The 18,693-nt window shown below is 36.4% G+C and overlaps 1 pseudogene; it reads left to right on the top strand.

The window, feature by feature from the left end:
- The window catches only part of LOC129682903 (60S ribosomal protein L19-like), a 150,820-nt pseudogene extending 132,570 nt beyond the window's left edge, over positions 1-18,250 (top strand).
- Positions 18,251-18,693: the final 443 nt, after the last annotated feature.

Below are 18,693 nucleotides of genomic sequence, written 5' to 3'. Positions count from 1 at the left end.
CAAAACAGTCAATGAATCAGTGTAGAGAGACTTCAAGGAAGAACATGCTGATTAATTTCCCAAGGAAAAAAGTTCATCTCAGGGACCTGTTACATCACTAAGATGTACTATTACTTCTGCTGTCTATACCCATTAATCAGAACATGTTCAGTTAATGTGGGGGAACATGCAAGGAAGCCGTTATTTTCTGGGAGATATGGTGAAGCTGGAAGTTAGGGAAAAATAATGTTGAATGCATTAATTTTTTTCTGAATATTTTTATTTTATTTTTATTTTTGGTTTTAATCACAGGCCATTCACTTTGTATCCCAGCTGTAGCCCCTCTCTCTTTTCCTCCCAATCCAACCTTCCCTCCTTCATCTCTTCCCTGCCCCCTTCCAAGTCCACTGATAGGGGAGTGCCTCCTCCCCTTCCATCTGACCCTAGCTTATCAGGTATCTTTTTTTTTGGGGGGGGGGTTTCCACGAATAGTTTATTATTTTTTTTATTATTTTTAACTTTTATTAATTACACTTTATTCATTTTGTATCCCCCCATAAGCCCCTCCCTCCTCCCCTCCCGGTCCCCCCCTCCCCCCTTTCTGCATGCATGCCCCTCCCCAAGTCCACTGATAGGGGAGGTCCTCCTCTCCTTCTTTCTGATCTTAGTCTATCAGTTCTCATCAGAAGTGGCTGCATTGTCAGGGTTCTAGGTTATCTCCACGGATAGTCCTTGGTTGGAGTATGAGTCTCTGGGAAGTTCCCTGTGTTCAAATTTTCTTGTTCTGTTGCTCTCTTTGTGGAGTTCCTGTCCTCTCCAGCTCTTACTATTTCCCACTTCTTACATAAAATTCCATTCACTCTGCCTGTCAGTTGGCCATCAGGCTCAGCATCTGCTTTGACAATCTGCACGGCAGAGGCTTTCAGAGGCCCTCTGTGGCAGGTTCCTAGGTTGTTTCCTGTTTTCTTCTTCTGGCTTTCAGAGGCCCTCTGTAGCAGGTTCCATGCTGGAGAGGTTGTGGAGAAAAACGAATCCTTCTCCACTGCTGGTGGGAATGTAAACTTGTACAACCACTCTGGAAAGCAATCTAGAGCTTTCTCAGACAACTAGGAATAGCGCTTCCTCAAGATCCAGCCGTACCACTCCTAGGCATATACCCAAAAGAGGCTCAAATACACAAAAAGGACATTTGCTCAACCATGTTTGTAGCAGCTTTATTTGTAATAGCCAGAAGCTGGAAACAGCCCAGATGCCCCTCAAATGAAGAATGGATGCAGAAACTGTGGTACATGTATACAATGGAGTATTATCAGGTATCTTGACGACAGACTGCAATGTCCTTATCTGTGACCTAGTAAGGCTGCTCCTCCCTCGAGGGCAGGGGTAGCAAAGAGCCAGTGATTGAGTTCAAGTCAGAAATAATCCTAGAACCCCTGCTTAGATGTAGCCCATGGTAGCTCAGTATCCAAATGGGTACCCTAGTAAGGGGAACAAAGATTATTTATGAATGCATTAAATTTAAAGCAGAAAATTTTAAAATAATTTTACAGTTCAGTGTGTAAGAATATCTTAAAGTCATTGATGCATTCAACAACTTCTAAATAGTTATGATGAGCCTAGAAGTCAGTACAATGAAAAGCCAGAAATGTTTAGCTATGAATATAGCTACTTGCTTTAGAGACTATTATGTTTAGAAGCAATTATATCTAAATAGGATCTGTACACATAAAAATACTAGGAGATGTGAGAAATATTCAGTGAACAAATTTAATGGAAGAAATGGAAAACATAATTTGAGACAAATTCATTCATATGCTTTTCAGGTCATTGAATAAGTGCAGTCATAGCAATGCTTACTGAACATCTTGATCCATAAGCATGAGACAGACAGTGAGCAAACTAGGAATGACAAGGACTTGGAAGCCTAAAAGACAGTCCTCAGTGATATACATCTTATGATACAACTATAGTTCACAATCCTTCCTCAACAGCTCTCCTATTTTATGAGAATGGGAACCATTCTCATTTAAACCACAGCACACATAAGATAACGTTCCTGTCAAATGATTTGTGAGTCTGTAATTTGAATTCAATTCATTGGGACCAGACTTCAGAAATACAGCCATTGCACACAGTTTTACCCCAGATAAGCACAGAGTTTACATTTTTGTCCATAAATTGTGCTCACACATATGTGTACCTGTGTACACTTGCATTGCACGTGTGTGCACATGAGTATGGAGACCAGAGGATGACGAATGCTGTCTGCTATTTCACTCCACCTTGTGTTTGCAGACAGGGCCTCTCACTGAATTTAAAACTCACTGTTCATCGGTGTTGGACAATAGATGTTATAATAATATTAGATATTAGGTCTTCTCAATAACAGTTAATTCCCTTTATGTCTGCTTTTTTAAGACGTGTAATAGTCATTTAATTTTAAACTTTAATATGGCTAACATGTATAGAGTCATGTTTACTGACACTAGGGACATGTGTTTTTGCTACATGGAATCTTAAATACATGAAAATAGTCTTGGCATATGTTTATTTGTTGAAATTACTGTTAGTAGGCATGTAGAATGTCAACAGACACCAGGTGCTCAGTGTATTATAAGCTATATATTTTATATATTACCTTACAGAATAGTGCTAGCTATTGGCTAGAGATATGGCTCAGCAAACAAGAACACTGGCTGATCTCCAAGAGTGAGGTTCCACTCCAAGCACCCACATGGAGGCTTACAACCACTTATAATTCTAGTTCCATCAAATCCAAGACCATCTTTTGGTCTTTATGTACGCATGTGGTACACAGACATACATGCACAAACAGTCAAAACAAACATGAAAAATAGATTAATAAATTCAATAATTAACAAGAATATTTTTTAGATATCTTTATTGAGGATTCATCCCTTGATGTCTGTGGGGAACTGGTTATAGGAGTCCCTTAAAATCCCAAATTCTGTGGATTCACAAAATCCTATATACAAAATCACATATTATTTCATGTAATTTACACAGGCTAACAGATTTAAAATAATATCACAATATGCTTATTGCTGAGGGTATAGCTAATTGGGTAAAAGAAAAAAAAATCATATATTCTACATGGGGCTTGAGTGAATTCTGCATTTAAAAATACCCAAAACTGGTAATAGAATGTTTATATCTAATGTAATTTGTGTGTGTATAGTTTTTATTATTTATTAACTTTTAATTTTTCTCACAGTTTATTCATTATATATCCCTATTGAAGCCCTCTCCCTCAACTCCCTCAGTCTCACCCTACCTTTCTCATCACCCCTATCTCCTTCCCCTAGTCCACTGAAAGGAAGAGTTCTCCACCATTGCCATATGCCCATAGCTTGTTAAGTCTCATCAGGACTGCCTGGATCCTCTTCCTCTGTGTCCTGGCAAGGCCACATCACCAGGGGCAAGTGATCAAAGAGCAGACAACTGAGTTCATGATAGAGGCAGGCCCTGCTCCCCTCACTCAGAGATCCACATGGAGACTGAGCTGTCAATTGGCTGCAACTGAGTAGGGGATCTAAGTCCTCTCTGTGCCTGGTCCTTGGTTGGTGCATCAGTCTCTGCAGGACCACCTGGGCTCAGATCCTTTAGCTCTGTTGGTCTCCTTGTGGGGCTCCTTTTCCCTTCATGTCTCAAGATCCAGCTATACTACTCCTGGGAATATACCCAAAAGATGCCCCATCATTCAATTAGGACATATGCTCAACTATGTTCACAGCAGCTTTATTTGTAACAGTCAGAATCTGGAAACAATCTAGATGTCCCTTAATGGAGGAATGTATACAGAAATTTTGGTACATCTATACAATTTCTACTCAGCTATTAAAAACAAGAAAATCATGAAATTTGCAGGCAAATGGATGAAATTAGAAAAGATCATCCTGAGTGAGGTAACCCAGAAAAAGAAAGACAAACATGGTATACACCCACTTATAAGCAGATATTAGCTGTATAATACAGGATAACCATTTACAGACAAAAAGAAGCTAAACACTAAGGAGGACCCTAGGGAGGATGCTTCAATCTCATTCAGAATGGCAGACAGGATAAACACCAGAAGCGGTGGAAGAGAGGAAACAGGATGGGAGCCTACTATAGAGGGTCTTCTGAAAGGCTCCACCCAACAGGGGATTGAAGCAGATGTTGAGACTCATGACCAAACTTTGGGCAAAGCACAGGGAGTTTTATATCTAATATATTTAAAGTTATATAAATACGTGTTTCAGGAATAATGACCCAAAACCACTTGTTTGACATAAGTACAAATGTATTGATACTTCCTTTTTATTCTTTGTTGAATGAATACTTTAAGGCAAAGTCTGTGGCTATGATGAACTGAGCATGTCACGTGCATTAATAAATTGGTACCTGCCCACCACAAAGTATAGTTTAATATTTCTTTTAAATGAATAAGAACATGTCTCTATTTAAAGGAGCTTCCAGAAACATGTATTTGTCAGATAATATATTCATTGCATATGAGGAAGAGAAATGTTGGGGTGGAGTGGGTTGGAATTCTTGTCTGTTCTCAGCAAATTTTTGAAAGAAAACTGCTTTCTGTATCTGAGAATAAAATTGAAAGTAAAACTGTAAAAAAAAAGTCACATTTTATTTTTATGTATAGTTATGATTATCTTTTCATCTTACTTTGAAAATGTCTATCGAAATAGCAAAATTTGTTAGAAGAATCTTTACAGTTCAACAATTTGTAGCCACATTTTTAGGTATAAAATGTTGCCAGTTGAAATCAGTTGACATATTTGCTTAAATTTAATGAAACTATTTTTAAAAGTGATATACTAAACATGGTAATAACAGCAGCAAAGTAATGGACACAATTCATCTTCATGCTCACAAAATATCATTTGTACTGCAGCTATGTAATATTACTTTTTAAATGGTTGTAAAAAAATCTATGCTTCATATATTTTTATTTAATTTTTATACAGTGGATTTTGGTCATATTCTTTCTTCTACCTCAAATCCTTGTAGATCTTCACAACCTCCACATCCACTCAATTTTTAGTTCCTCTCTCTCTCTTTCTCTCTCAAACACAAAGAACCTAAAACTCCAAATCAAAACAAACAAACAAAACCAATAAGAGAAAAAAAAAACTTAACCAAAACAAAAAAAAAAAAAAAAAAGAAAGAAATTACACAGGAAAACATGGAATATATTTTGTGCTAGCCAATTAGTCCTGATCATGGAACCTGTCCTGGAGTCTGGTTGCTATATATCCAGTGACACTCAACTGGCAAAAACTGATTTTCCCTTTTCCAGCAGGTGTCAATTGCAAATAGCTTCTTGGTTAGGTGGTGGATCTTTCGTCTACCTCCCTTTTCAGTGCTGGCAGTTCTTCAGGTTTGAAACTATGCGGGTCTTGAGTGTGCTGCCATGGTCTCTGTGAGTTAATAGGTGAAGAAATACTAGTGTGTCTGCAAGACATTATTTTCTTCTCATCTGCTATCTCTGGCTCTTACAGTCCTACCACATCCTTTTCTTCATAGAACCCTGACCATTGAGGAGAGGAGTTTAAGAGAGACTCATTTAGTGCTCACTGCTCCAAAGTCTCTCACTGTTTGCCACATTGTCTTTTTGTGGAACTATATTTTAATGACTATTCATTGCAGAAAGAAGTTTCTCTGATGAAGGCTGAGCAATATGTCATTAGGAATCATCTTATTGCTATGTTATTTTAGGAAAATAATAAGGGTATGTTTTTCCCTCGGGCTGATTACCTATCTAGATTGTTCTTGGTTGCTTTATCAATGCCAATTATTGATTCTGTTCAATAAGATGGGCCTTAAATTCAATAGAGAATATTTAGTTTCTCCCATAACATTTGTACCAATATTGTACCAGTAATCATTTATTTCTGGAAGAATTCTAGAAGCTCAGAACTCTGTAATCAAAGTTTCTGTGTCTTGTGACAGACAATTCTTTCAATTATCAAGGTAAAGAACCTTGTTAATATATCTTCCAGAGAGGACAAGGGAGGCCTTTGTCAAACTCCACCCCCTTTTTGGGGGGGGGCAGATGTTTGGCAATTGGTAGATGCTGGGAGAAAGAGTCAGTTGTCTTTAATGAGTGACCCTGTTGTTTCCCTTACCCAAGATGCTGCTGGAAGTATGGACCCCTCTCTGAGCTGGTCCAGGTGATGCTGGCTTCTGAACAGGAAGTGGGTGGAAACTGGGAGTCTCTAACTAGTAGCTAGATTGCTTAGAACAAGGTCCACTCTAATGGCTCCCAGATCTCACTGAGGTGTGGAAAAGAGTGTTACAGTTAGCTCTTTTTAATGAGATTTCCAGTACCAAAAAGCAATGGAAACTGGGGTGTTCCAAATCCTGTGATGATACTGAAGTGTTGGTATAATGTTCTTATGGAATGTATACAATTTACTCTTGTTCATTCAAATGCTGATTTCTCTACCCCACTATCTGGTTTCAATTCAAATATTGCATTGTGATGTTTATTGTAAGCATCCCCTGTCTCAAGTTTGTGGAAACATGCCACCATTTGTTCTCTGTATTGTAAATAAAACAACCAGCCAATGCTGAGCAATGGAGAGAATATGGTGGGACATCCTAGTCTTTCTGGAAGGGAGAAGGAAGGGAGTGGGAGGAGTTGGGGAAGAGAGATAAGAGATCGAGATTGGAAAAGAAAGGATTTGGAACCATGAGGAGAAATGAATCAGACCTAAGATATGACTGAAAGCAAGTATAATGTGGGAAATCTGAATGGGAGGAAACTATGCAGGCTTGGGGTTTAGGATGGAGTAACTGTTGCCCAGCATTGTGCTCTAGGTTAATTAAATAAATCCTAGTCTCTGTGTTGTGATTTGGATATACAGCTGGTTTAGAAATAGCCACTGTTTAACTTAAAGATGAATCAATAATAAATATTAATAATCAACAACAGAGCTCTTCAGTTGGGCAGACCTCTGGTTTACAGCCAGAATGCAGGTCTGGCCACTGCTTCCTCTTTGGTCAGTGGCTTGCCTCTACAGACAAATACCAAGCTCCAGGCAGTTGGGCAGGCTTCAGTGGGACCAAAGCAACTGTAGATTCTTTGCCAGAAGCCAAGAACTGGGAGCCAGCAGCAAATTCTTCAGGGAGAAGGGGAGCCCTTCCTTTTCCAGAGTAAATTATGAGTCTTGGATGGTCATGGTGAAAAGATGATGGCAGCCTGTTTTTTGTGTAAAACAACAACTTATAAACCTTGGACAGTAGGAACAGATTTTAAGGTGAATGTATTTGATTCAATGGGGCTAGGAATGCCAGAGATACTTCATTTACATGCAATAGTACAACCCTACCATAAGAAGGGGAATGCAGTACTTAATTATCTTATGGGTGGGAGAAGAACTCCAGGTTTGGCTAAAGGTCTTGCTGAAAGCTAAGGTCTTATTAGCATAGGATGAGGTATGGCTAGGAATCCCCTGGTGCTTGCTGTTTGGGTTTTTCACCAGGAAAGGGTCAGACCTGTAAATTTTCCTGATGGCTATGTGACTCTCCTTTGAGGATCTGGGGTTTCCCCAGATTAGGCTGAGAGGAGGAACCCAGCTGAGGAAGAGACTCTATCATTTTTATGCCAAGCTCAAGAGCTATCAGGTAATGCCAGACTTTGACCTTATCAGTAGAGTACAACATGGCCCCAGTAGGTTGTGTGTGTGCCTGTAACAATAATAGTTAAAGAATAGGTCTTTAATTTGAGAAGAAGTGGAAAGAAACAAGGGTTTGTAGACAGAGATAGACATGATGAAATACAATATATATACATAAAATTTCTACAATAAAAAAATTAAAACCCTTAAAATTAAAAAAGAAAAGCAAATATGATTTCAATGTATTTATACTACTAATAAAATTATTTCCTTCACATATATGCAAGAATCTATTCATTTAGTACTTTCAAAATTAAACAGTTTAATAGCTAAGTTACCTTAGACATACTCAGGTATATTCTTTGTAACCTGCAATATTTTATATTACACTAAGGTGAAAGAAAAAGATATATTCATCAACTCAGCTTTAATAGACAATTGATTGTAAGTGGTTTTGAAGTGTTAACAGCTTACCCTAAATTTCTTTTTTTTAAGTGCATTTTATGAAATGTATTATAAAAGAATTGTAAGGAACATGTCACGTTTTTCTCCTAGGGAGAACTTTAGCTTTCCTTCATAATCCACACACAGACAGCCCCTGAGTGTCAGGGAAAGTTGATTGTGATTATTTTCGGGTGACAATGATACCTGTCACTGTCCAGTGATTGACTAAGGCTCAGTCCTCTTAATGTAAAACATTCCTGTGGGAACCACTACTAATTTTGAAACAGGTTTGTGCTGAATTGGGTCAATGAAAAACTTGATTTTAATTAGGGGAGGAATGCATACTCTATTAAGGGCTATCCCACTCCAATTGCTGCCACTGACAAACTCTAGAAGGCCAGACTCAGTCACATATGAAGACCATCTCAAGGAAGTGGTGTCAAAACCCCTTATAAAACCTATTGTGTGTGTTAATTTGAATAAGAATCCCCCCCCCCACCATGGATGTTCAGATTGAATTTGTAGTTACCAGGAGGGACTGAAAGGATTAAATGATTTAGAAGATGGAGAAGTGTGTCACTCAGGGTGGCCTTTGTTTGAGGTTTCAAAAGCAGAAGCCAAAGTCTCTCTTTCTCTTCCTTTGTGACATGATGTAGCTCTCAGCTACTCTCCAGCACTTTCCTGCCTGCCACTATGCTTCCTGCCATGATAATAATGAACTAAATCCCTGACACTGTAAGCAAGCCCCAATTCAATGCTCTCTTTTAGAAAAGCTGCCACAGTCATGGTGTCTCTTCACAGCAATAGAATTGTGATTAAGACACTGTGCTTGGTAACCTCTGTGCATCTACATCCCTCACCATTTCTTCTTTCCGTGTCTCTTTCTCTGTTTCTGCCCCTGGCTATGTCTTACTGTCTTTCTGTCTCTCTGTCTCTTTATCTCTTTCTCTTTCTGTCTGTCTCCTTTCTCTCTCTACTCTGACAATTGTACCTACAGACTTGAATACGAATAACCAGCACTTACCACTCAGTTATGGCCTAACCTTTTAAAATTTTACTTGTTTATTATAAATAAGTTGTCAGAATCTTGCTAAATTGCTGAGACTGTTCTTGGACTTGCTCGTAGACCAAACCTTAACCTCCTGAGAGCTGAGGCTGATGTTCTTTAGGATGTTAAACAGTGTACTCTTGTCGATGACTATACCATCTTGAATCAGATAATTCATCTGATATCTGAAGCCAAGCAAGTTGGGTCTGGTTAGCACTGTAAGCCTGTTTAATTTAGGGTTTTGATCTTGTTGTTGCATCTGAAAGCACTCCAATCCTTGGAAGTTCAAAGCAAAACCGCATTACCTCTAAGTCTGTGGTTTATTTGCTTCTGATACAGTTAAGTAGTATCTGTTTTCTCTATCGCTTTCCCCTTTCACAAACCAGAGCCCCTCCTTGTATTTCTGACAAACTGAACTGACCTTTCCTGCAATCTTGCCAACAACACTTTCTCCCACTGTCTGTGTTACTCTTCATGACTTCTCAGATTTTCTGCTATTATTGACCATACATGTCTGCCTGGGTTAGAGCTGTTACTATGTATTTGGTAAAATATTTTAGTAGCTGCCCTGGTATGAGCTATAATAAAAAGGTATGGGGACTAGTTGGCCATAATAAAATCTTTACATTTAAATTCTAGAGTCTGGACATGACTGTAGTGTTGTGTTCTGACAAGTGTCCTTTTCTATGTGAAACACTGCTGATTTACCATATTCCTATAAGGCAGATAGAGAGTCCTAGTTTTCTCTCTGACCTTCTTTCATAGACACTGACATTTTACCCTAAATAAGGCCAAATTGCCTCAGAGAGCTCTTGCCTCCACTTGCCATACTGTTGTAGCTTATATTCCAGCATGCATTTTAATAGGATATATTAGTTCCTAGCATTATGGTTGTAGATAGGAGATGGAAAGCACTGAAGATGCCAATACCCATAGGCATTTTCCAATGACTAAATTTTAGGCCTTTCCAGCTAGATCATGAGGAAAGGAAACTCAAAGACATGCTGAGCAGCAGGAGGGAAGGCAGTCAATCTTGCTCCCATTTTTGTTTTTGTTCCAAACAGGATTATGGTTTCCATGTTATTTTATTCATTGACTATACTATAACAATATATACTCAAATGTCATAGAAGTATTTTTGAAGTTTGAGACACGGAAAGTAATTAATGTTGAGACTCATTTTAGATATTTCAGAGCTACTTCCAAAAAATCTGAAAACTGTAAAAGGTAACCTTAAAAAACAAAATCTCTATCCCCTAAACCAAATTTTCTTATCTTTTCCTGTACTTTCCTCTTCTTCTCTCTCTGCTTGCCTCTTTCTTCCCTTCTACTCCACTTCTTTCTTTTTTCTTCCTATTTCTCAACCCCTTCCTTCTCTCCTTTCCTTTTTCACCTTCTGTTTTTCTCTCGCTCTTTCTCTTTTTCCCTCTTCTTCCACTTCTCCTTCTCTCATGTTTATTCTTTTCTGTCAAAGTTAAATTACCTTACCAGTTACTAGAATGGGGATGAGACTCTAATCAACCTGAAGTACAGTAGAAAGAGACAGAGCCAATGTAACAAATACCATTTAATCACCCACTTCATCCTGTTTATTATCCTGACACTCAGCATTTCTTCTTGAGTTGATTTTGTAGGAATTCTCTTGTGCTCCTTCCTAACTAAAAGCCAGTTGGAGTTATACAGTTAGCTTTGGGGACTGTCAATTTGGTCATATTTTCCAAATGTATTTTTAATACTATTTTCTGAAGAATACCCAATATCATTAATTTAACACTGAAGCTATAAAATGTGTAATCTGAGAAGATTTTTCTGACCCCATTTTATCTATGTTTTAAAAAATAAGAATAACATTCACCTCCTCACAAGAGAGAACCTAAACTCAAAAGTTGCCTCCAATTTTTTTTCTTTTCTGATGTCTTTATTTGTCCCACGAACTTCAGTGATTTTTCTGTTTTTTATTTATTTTTTGTTGTTGTTGTTATGTTTTGTTTTGTTTTGTTTTGTTTTTTGAGACAGAGTTTCTCTGTATAGCCCTGGCTGTCCTGGAACTTGCTTTGAAGACCATGCTGGCCTCAAACTCAGAGATACACTTGCTTCTGCCTCCAGAGTGCTGGGATTAAAGGTGCATGCCACAAAGCCCCAGCTTATAATAATGTTTCTTAACTTAATGCAATAATTTCTGCTTCTAGCACAAACATATCTCAGTTGTGGTATACATTACTCCTTTTTAAAGTGCTGATACTTGTTGATTTTTTTTTTTTATATATAGTTTGTGGAGACTAAAAGTTTTGAAAACCACAGGACCAAGTATTTTTATAACATGCTTGGAATAAATGACCATTTTGGTAATTCTTTCTAAACAGAATTTGAAATTGAACTTTGTCATTCTATACATGAAATATTTGTTCTAGTCTAGAAAGAAAACTTATAATTTTTCTAAGTATTCTAAATATTTAATAATCTCTGTAGGTAAATAATTCCACATTTTATTTTTGATGTTTGAATACAGAGAAATCATACTGAATCATATATCATCACTTGCCATTCCAATGTAACAACAAAAAATATCACAGATAAATAAGAGAAGAAAGAAAAATATATTTCCCAGCTTTCGGAATGGTCTGAACCACAAATCCCAATAACTTTTTTGATATATTAGGAATAAATGTGCTCAGGTCAAGTGTTAGTAAGGAAACTTTAAAAAGCATCATGGTTTTGAATGCTCACTAAATATGACTATATAAGATACTCAATTGAGGGTTTTTTTTTTCCTGCATCACATGACATAAGTGAGATGTGTAAAAATGAATGATGAAGCAAGCCAGTTCTGTGACTCCTGAAGAAGAAAAGATGACTATTGTCTCGGGGAAATCTATTCAACTCCAAAGGTTGCCCACAACAGTAATCAGTTAAGAACAGGTATGGGACTTTCAAATGCTTTACAAGCTGTTGATGACTCCTAATAAATATTGAGTATTTTATTTAATAACTCACTGGTCAAATATTTCTCTAGATAAAATTATATCAATATTTCTCTTTTCAAACTTCATATTGAGGAGTTTAAACATCATACTGTGAAAACCATGAGATCCGGTAGTGGCGTGGGAGTGATAAGATTCTGCATGGAATGCCCACCACAGACTTAATCTAAATGAGTTCCATAAACACTTTTATGCGATTCATTAATCTGAAAATAAAAATTACAAATTTGTCTTATGCTTAATGTCTTAGCATACAGTTCAAAAGTGCCAAGATTAATTTAAAATATGTTAATTAGATGTGCACTCGTAAATGCAATATAGTCAACCATTATAGCAGTGCTGTTCTTAGCTGGCTCTTGCTTGACAGTGAATGCTTTATGATTATTAGCTAGTGCATTGAAGTTGAAATCACATACAACTAATCAACGGAGTGAGGCACATATCTATCATGTAATCAATAGACTTGAATGATAAGACTCTATTTCAATATGTTAAACTAGGGGACCATTTAGATTTAGAATATTTTCATGTTGGCATCTTAAAGCTATTTCAGTATGTGAGTAAGGCAATACTTCAAGGACATTCAGAAAGGTCTCCAACCACATAGAGAGAAACTATGATTAGTTAGTTAAAAACCTCATTAAATATGATGGGTATGTGGATAGAAAATTGGACAAAAATAGTAGCTAAGCTCACTCTGTCCTGCTGAATTAAAACTTCAAAATTATTCACCATGTTTGTGTGTGTGTATGTGTGTGTGCATGCGTGTGTGCTTTAAAATTATTCCAGATTGCTCTCTGAAAAACAGAAAACAGAATGCTTTGTTAAGATAATTTTCTGCAGCTACAAAAGAAACAAATAAAGAGGCTATGAAAATACAGATATTCAATTGAATTATGTTATTTCTGTCTAGAAGCTCTATATCAACCATTTATTGACCAAAAGGACATTTCCAGAGAGTATTAATCTCTGTGCCATGTGAAAATTCTATTTGAATATCAGACATTATTTTAATTGGAGTTCTGTTTGGTGTCACCAGGCCTCTATAGAAGTAGCTCAAAACTTTACTCATTACAGGGTTGGATGACAGCAGTTACGCCTGCTGCTTTTGTAGAGAAATTTGGTCCCAACATTCATGTCAGGAAGCAAACAATCACTTTTAACTCTAGACTCACCCGTAACTTCTGGCCTCCGTGGACATCTATGTGCACATGTGCTGTCACACAATAGACACATATGATTAGAAACAAAATATAAATCTAACACTCTCCCCAACAATGCTTACACAATAATGCTTACCGCTAGTAACTACCATTCATATGTGCCTTATATAGTGCCTTATATATACATATGTGTGTATGATAACACAGTGTAATATACATGGATGCATATATATGTGCGTTGAATTAGTCATGACATGAGATTGTCACCATTTTGTTTGCTCTCTGCAGTATAGCTGATTGTTGATTTGCTCATCCATTAATAGTCTTTAAAATCTATAACATACATACCCTAAATTCCCCCTCTCGTGTGTGTGTGTTCTTTTCATACACTTGATTAAACTTGTGTGTGTGTTCATACACTTGATTAAACTTGTGTGTGTGTTCATACACTGCAACCTCAGTTGTTCATCAGAAAGAATATCAGAGTGAGTATATAAGACACTTAGCAGTCTTAGTAATCTTTATTCTACTTACAGGCTCAGATAATGGGCAGGAAGCTCACTTGTTTCCCCAGGACAAAATAGGCAAAGCTGTAATGGAAACAACTCACCCCCCTCCCCGAGATACGCTTTTAAGATTTTATATAATTCTATAAAATGACTATCAAGGTGAATTTTAATTTCTCTTACCCTAGGTATCTATTTCTAAGTATTTCAGCCTTATCTTCTATAGATAAATCAAATTTATTATCCATTGTTATCATAGATCATCAATAGTTATAAAACACTATATCATGTCTTTCAAATGTGATGTATCACCTTAACAGTTGTACGATCTAAATATTATTTTCATTATTCACAGAAGCTGGTCAGTAAAATTTACAAAGCTTGATACATTTGGCTTAATGGTTAGCTTTGACCATCAGGTTAATATAACCTAACATTCTCTGGGCTGAGAAGCACAACTAAGGATTTGCTTAGATTAGTTTGGCTTATTTGCAAATCTGTGAGGGACAGCCTTAATTGTTGATCAATGGTAGGCCATGATGTTCCTCAAGCACCTTTGATTACATTTCTGTCTCTTATTCATTACTATCACCTATTTGTAACTATTACTCATGAAGTAATAGAAAACTTAAAAACCTATGTATATACCTTTTTACTTAAGTACTGCTTAAATAAATGTGTTCTAAATTTCCATTGTAATACAAACGCTCCATTTTCCTACATATACGCAAGTATAAATTTCTTATCTAAAGACATGAAGGTGACCACTAATAAATTCTAGATTTATTATTGTTCCTCATTGATGGTCTCCTCTCCAGCCAACACAGCTATTCTGCCTTTCTAGTCTTACACCTCTTCATTAAAATAATTTCCCAGTTTCAAATTGAGTTCTAAAAATTAATATCACTGTAACTTCTTCATATGAATTTCTCTTTATATATGCCTTGAATGCTCTTGGGCCCTAATCTTTCATAAAATTTAAACCTACTTCATCAATACCACAAACAAACCTGGTTACAAATTTAATTGGAATTTTATTGAATTTGTATATGGATATTTTTATAGAATTAATCTATGCAATGTTAGACTCTGTTACCAGTGATTGGATATACCACTACATAAATTTTCAATATTACTTAATAAAGTTTTATAATTTTTCCTATGAAGCCTTAAATATATTTTGTTAAATTTGTTAGAGTTTTCTGTTTTGTTGTTGTTGCTCTTCATAATGCTTTTTATTTAATGTCCTGTCAGTGGTGTATAAAATAAAATGCTGATAATTTAAAGTAGAGTTATTCTGTATGTTAGCTTTATGTCAGTCTGCTTCTAAAATGTTCTTATGTTAAATATATCTTGTTTATTTCTGGTTTTCTAATTAAATTATCATAATATCTGTAACTATTATAAGCACTTACCTTCTAATTCCTATTCCTTATGTTCTTACTGCAATCTATTTTTTCCCGAGAAATGCTACATGGGATGGTGGTAGCATCTGTTTTAGCAAGACTCATGCCAGTTAAATAGCTGCTTTAATTATGGATAAAATCCCACAGAAGAGGAATATGATATCCATGGATATTGGACAGAGAGTGAAAACCAATGCAAAGTGACTTTTGATTTTTGATTGGTGACATCTTTGACAATGGGGTTTTATACCAAAATAAGTTTATGAAATACATTGTAGATCATACTTTAATTGTTTTTTACTTGAGAATAGAGAAGGACCTGATTCTCTGGGTGATATCTTTTAACTGTACGTAGTTCATAAAGCGTTAACCCCTTCAGACTCCCAAGCATCATAAACATAAATGTCAGTTATGTTTCACAGATCTCTCAGGTCATGCCCAGACTGACAGTCAGGGACTGTGTGAGTACTGAGGCACATCCAGTCCAGGGAAGATGGAAGATGGAAGTCATTATACCATCTAGAGTGAACATCCAAAAGGACACAAAGCAGGCCTTCCCTAAGAGGTTAATACATTCTGGTATCTGTGTCCTCTCATGGTTTGTTTTTGATTATGCACCTTACTACATAGCATCCCAGATGAAAATCATCATCCTCCTGTCTCAGTTTCTGGAGTACTGAGGTTACAAGTATTCATCATCAAAAGAAATAATCACAGTATTTCTCATTTAGGATGTTATTTATTCAAAAACTATTAGTTTAAAAAGCATTTTTTCTTTACTCTTTCTTTCTTCCTACATTCATTTGTTTATATGTGCATGCATACAGCACCCAACATGTAAGATCAGGTGCCCACATGGGTCAGAAAAGGGCATCAGACAGAGTCTTTAGATCTAAAGTTGGTGGTTATGAGATGGTACTGGGCGTGAGACACCGTTTCCCTGGAGGAGCAGCAAGTATTCTTAACCAATAAGCACCCCTCCAGCCTAATTTCTGTATTCTTTATCATTTTAACAAGCATACATATACCACCAATACATTACTAATCATCATTGGGTTTAATATTTAATAAAAGATCTTGCTATAGACATGCCACCATGATGTTCTTGTGTAAATCAATTAATTTTATTTTATTAAATATGAAAATTACCTAATATTAAGGCATGTTTGCACACTAAAATAAAGACAATGTAGTGGTTTTGTAATACATATATATATATATCTTTTGTATACATACATATATGTAATTATTAATACATATCTAATATTACACAATAAATAATTGTAGTTTTCACAGCTACATGTATTTGGATTTGATGTCTTTGTATTTCTTTAGTTTTGTTTAGTTTTAACAAGAAATAAAGAGTTAAATGGACAAATTGTTATTCTTTCTTGTAAGATTTATCCGGCTGAAATCGTTCTGATAGAGGATACTGGAGGGCATTCTTCTTTTTCAACTTTTCAGTAAGACATTGAATAAATGTGTAACATTTATACTTGAAAAAATATAGCAACTCGCATCTAAACCATGCTTAGCCTTGGTTTGTAAGGATGCTTTTGAAACATTGATTTAATTTCTTTCTTGCTAGTACAAAATTTAAGTTGTTTATCTCAGTTTAACTTTAATGTGAATTTTTGTTTACAAATTTTAATGAAATGTTTTCAAAATTATTGTAAAATATTGACATGTGATCCCTGATAGCTTCTTTTTATTCCTACAATGTATTTCTCTGCATCTTTTTTATCTTAATTGCACTTGGTAAGTATTAGTCCCTTTTTAATTTGTTTAAAACAACTAATGGGATTAGTGTATTTAGGGGGAATCTTGCGGTGGATTTTGTCTTATGTCACCTAAGTCCATTAAGTTTATTTCTATTCCATGTTTCTATTAAAAATTTTTGTTATTTCCACTTAGATCACACATTTTGGGCTTTCACTTTTGTATTTAGTTCACACATTCCCTTTTAAGATACTGTTTGCTGTACCATACACTGTGTTAAACAGCATTTTCATTATAACGCATTTTCAGAATCATTTCTATTTCTGTACCAGGAACTGTTTAACAGTATGTTCTCAGAATTTCTAAGGCCATAAAAACATGAACATATTATAAAATATGTATATTTTGCCATTAACTTTTCACTTACTAACCTTGTGATTAAATAATTTTGTGATATTTTTAATTACTATATGTACAAATTCATAGATACATAAGGTAAAGTTAGTTGTGTTATGAGGATGTGTTTACCATTGTTCATTTAATTTCCTTAATCACCAATAAGTAAAAGGCCTTTTTTAAATCTAACACGAACATTGTAGGCTTATCTAATTTTCCTTGCATTATTCTTAATACACAGTTCATTTACACTGAGTTTAATTTATTATCCTGTGTTCTCATCTACGAATTACTGATAAATTCAAAGTGTCTTATTAGCTGGGGATACTTTCAGATTATGTGTTTCTTAAGCTATAATTACCAAACGTTAGTGTAGCTATGTCTTTATGTAATTATGGCATAAAACATCTTTACTATGGCTCTTTCCCTTCTCTGCTGAATCCGCAGCCAAGAGTATTCTCAAGCTACAGAAGAGGCTTTCCTCTAGTGTCCTCCACTGTGGCAAAAAGAAGGTCTGGTCGGATTCCAATGAGACCAACGAAATCGCCAATGCCAACTCCCATCAGCAAATCAGGAAGCTGATCAATGATGGGCTGATCATCCGGAAGCCTATGACAGTCCATTCCTGGGCTCGATACCGGAAAAACAGAAGGGTTCAACAGAAGGGCGCACATATGAGCATAGGGAAGCGGAAGAGTACCGCCAACGCTTGGATGCCCAAGGAGATACAGTGAATCTCAGAAGATTGGCCGCCATATGTATCACAAGGGTGTTCAAAAACAAGCGGATTCTCATGGAGTACATCCACAAACTGAAGGCAGACAAGGCCTGCAAGAAACTTCTGGCTGACCAGGCTGAGGCTCGCAGGTCTAAGACCAGGGAAGCATGGAAGTGCCGGGAGGAATGTCTCCATGCCAAGAAGTAGGAGATAATCAAGACTGTCCAAGGAGGAAAAGACCAAGAAATGAAGCTTCCTTTGTGTCTGTTCACAGTGGCTTGGCTGTGGCTTCACACGGATCAGTCATTAAAATAAAACAACAACAGCAACAAGTCTTTACTATTAGTTTCTCTAAAGTGTTTCCCCTCCTTATGTTTTATTTATTAATTTCTTCTTCTTTTTAAAATTTTATGGGTATATCCTTCCCTCATACAATATGTCCTACCTGCAGCCTCCTATCCCTCTCCTCCTACCAGCCCCCACCTCCTCTCTTCCCCAAAGCCACTGCTCATCCATTTACCTTCCTAGAAGAGCAAGCCTCCCAGTGAAATTAACAGAACACTGCATAACAAGGTGCAATAGGACGAGCCTCATGTCAAGGCTGGACAAGGCAAGCCAGGAGGAGGAAAACAGTCCTTAAAGCAGACAAAAGATTCAGAGACATCCACTCCCATTTTAGGAGCCCAACAAAAA

This window comes from Psammomys obesus, unplaced genomic scaffold, assembly GCF_907164565.1.
Source record: "Psammomys obesus unplaced genomic scaffold, mPsaObe1.curated_primary_1811, whole genome shotgun sequence".
NCBI classification, from domain to species: domain Eukaryota; kingdom Metazoa; phylum Chordata; class Mammalia; order Rodentia; family Muridae; genus Psammomys; species Psammomys obesus.
Note: the sequence above shows the minus strand (reverse complement) of the source record. Positions and strands in the feature narration are given on the sequence as shown.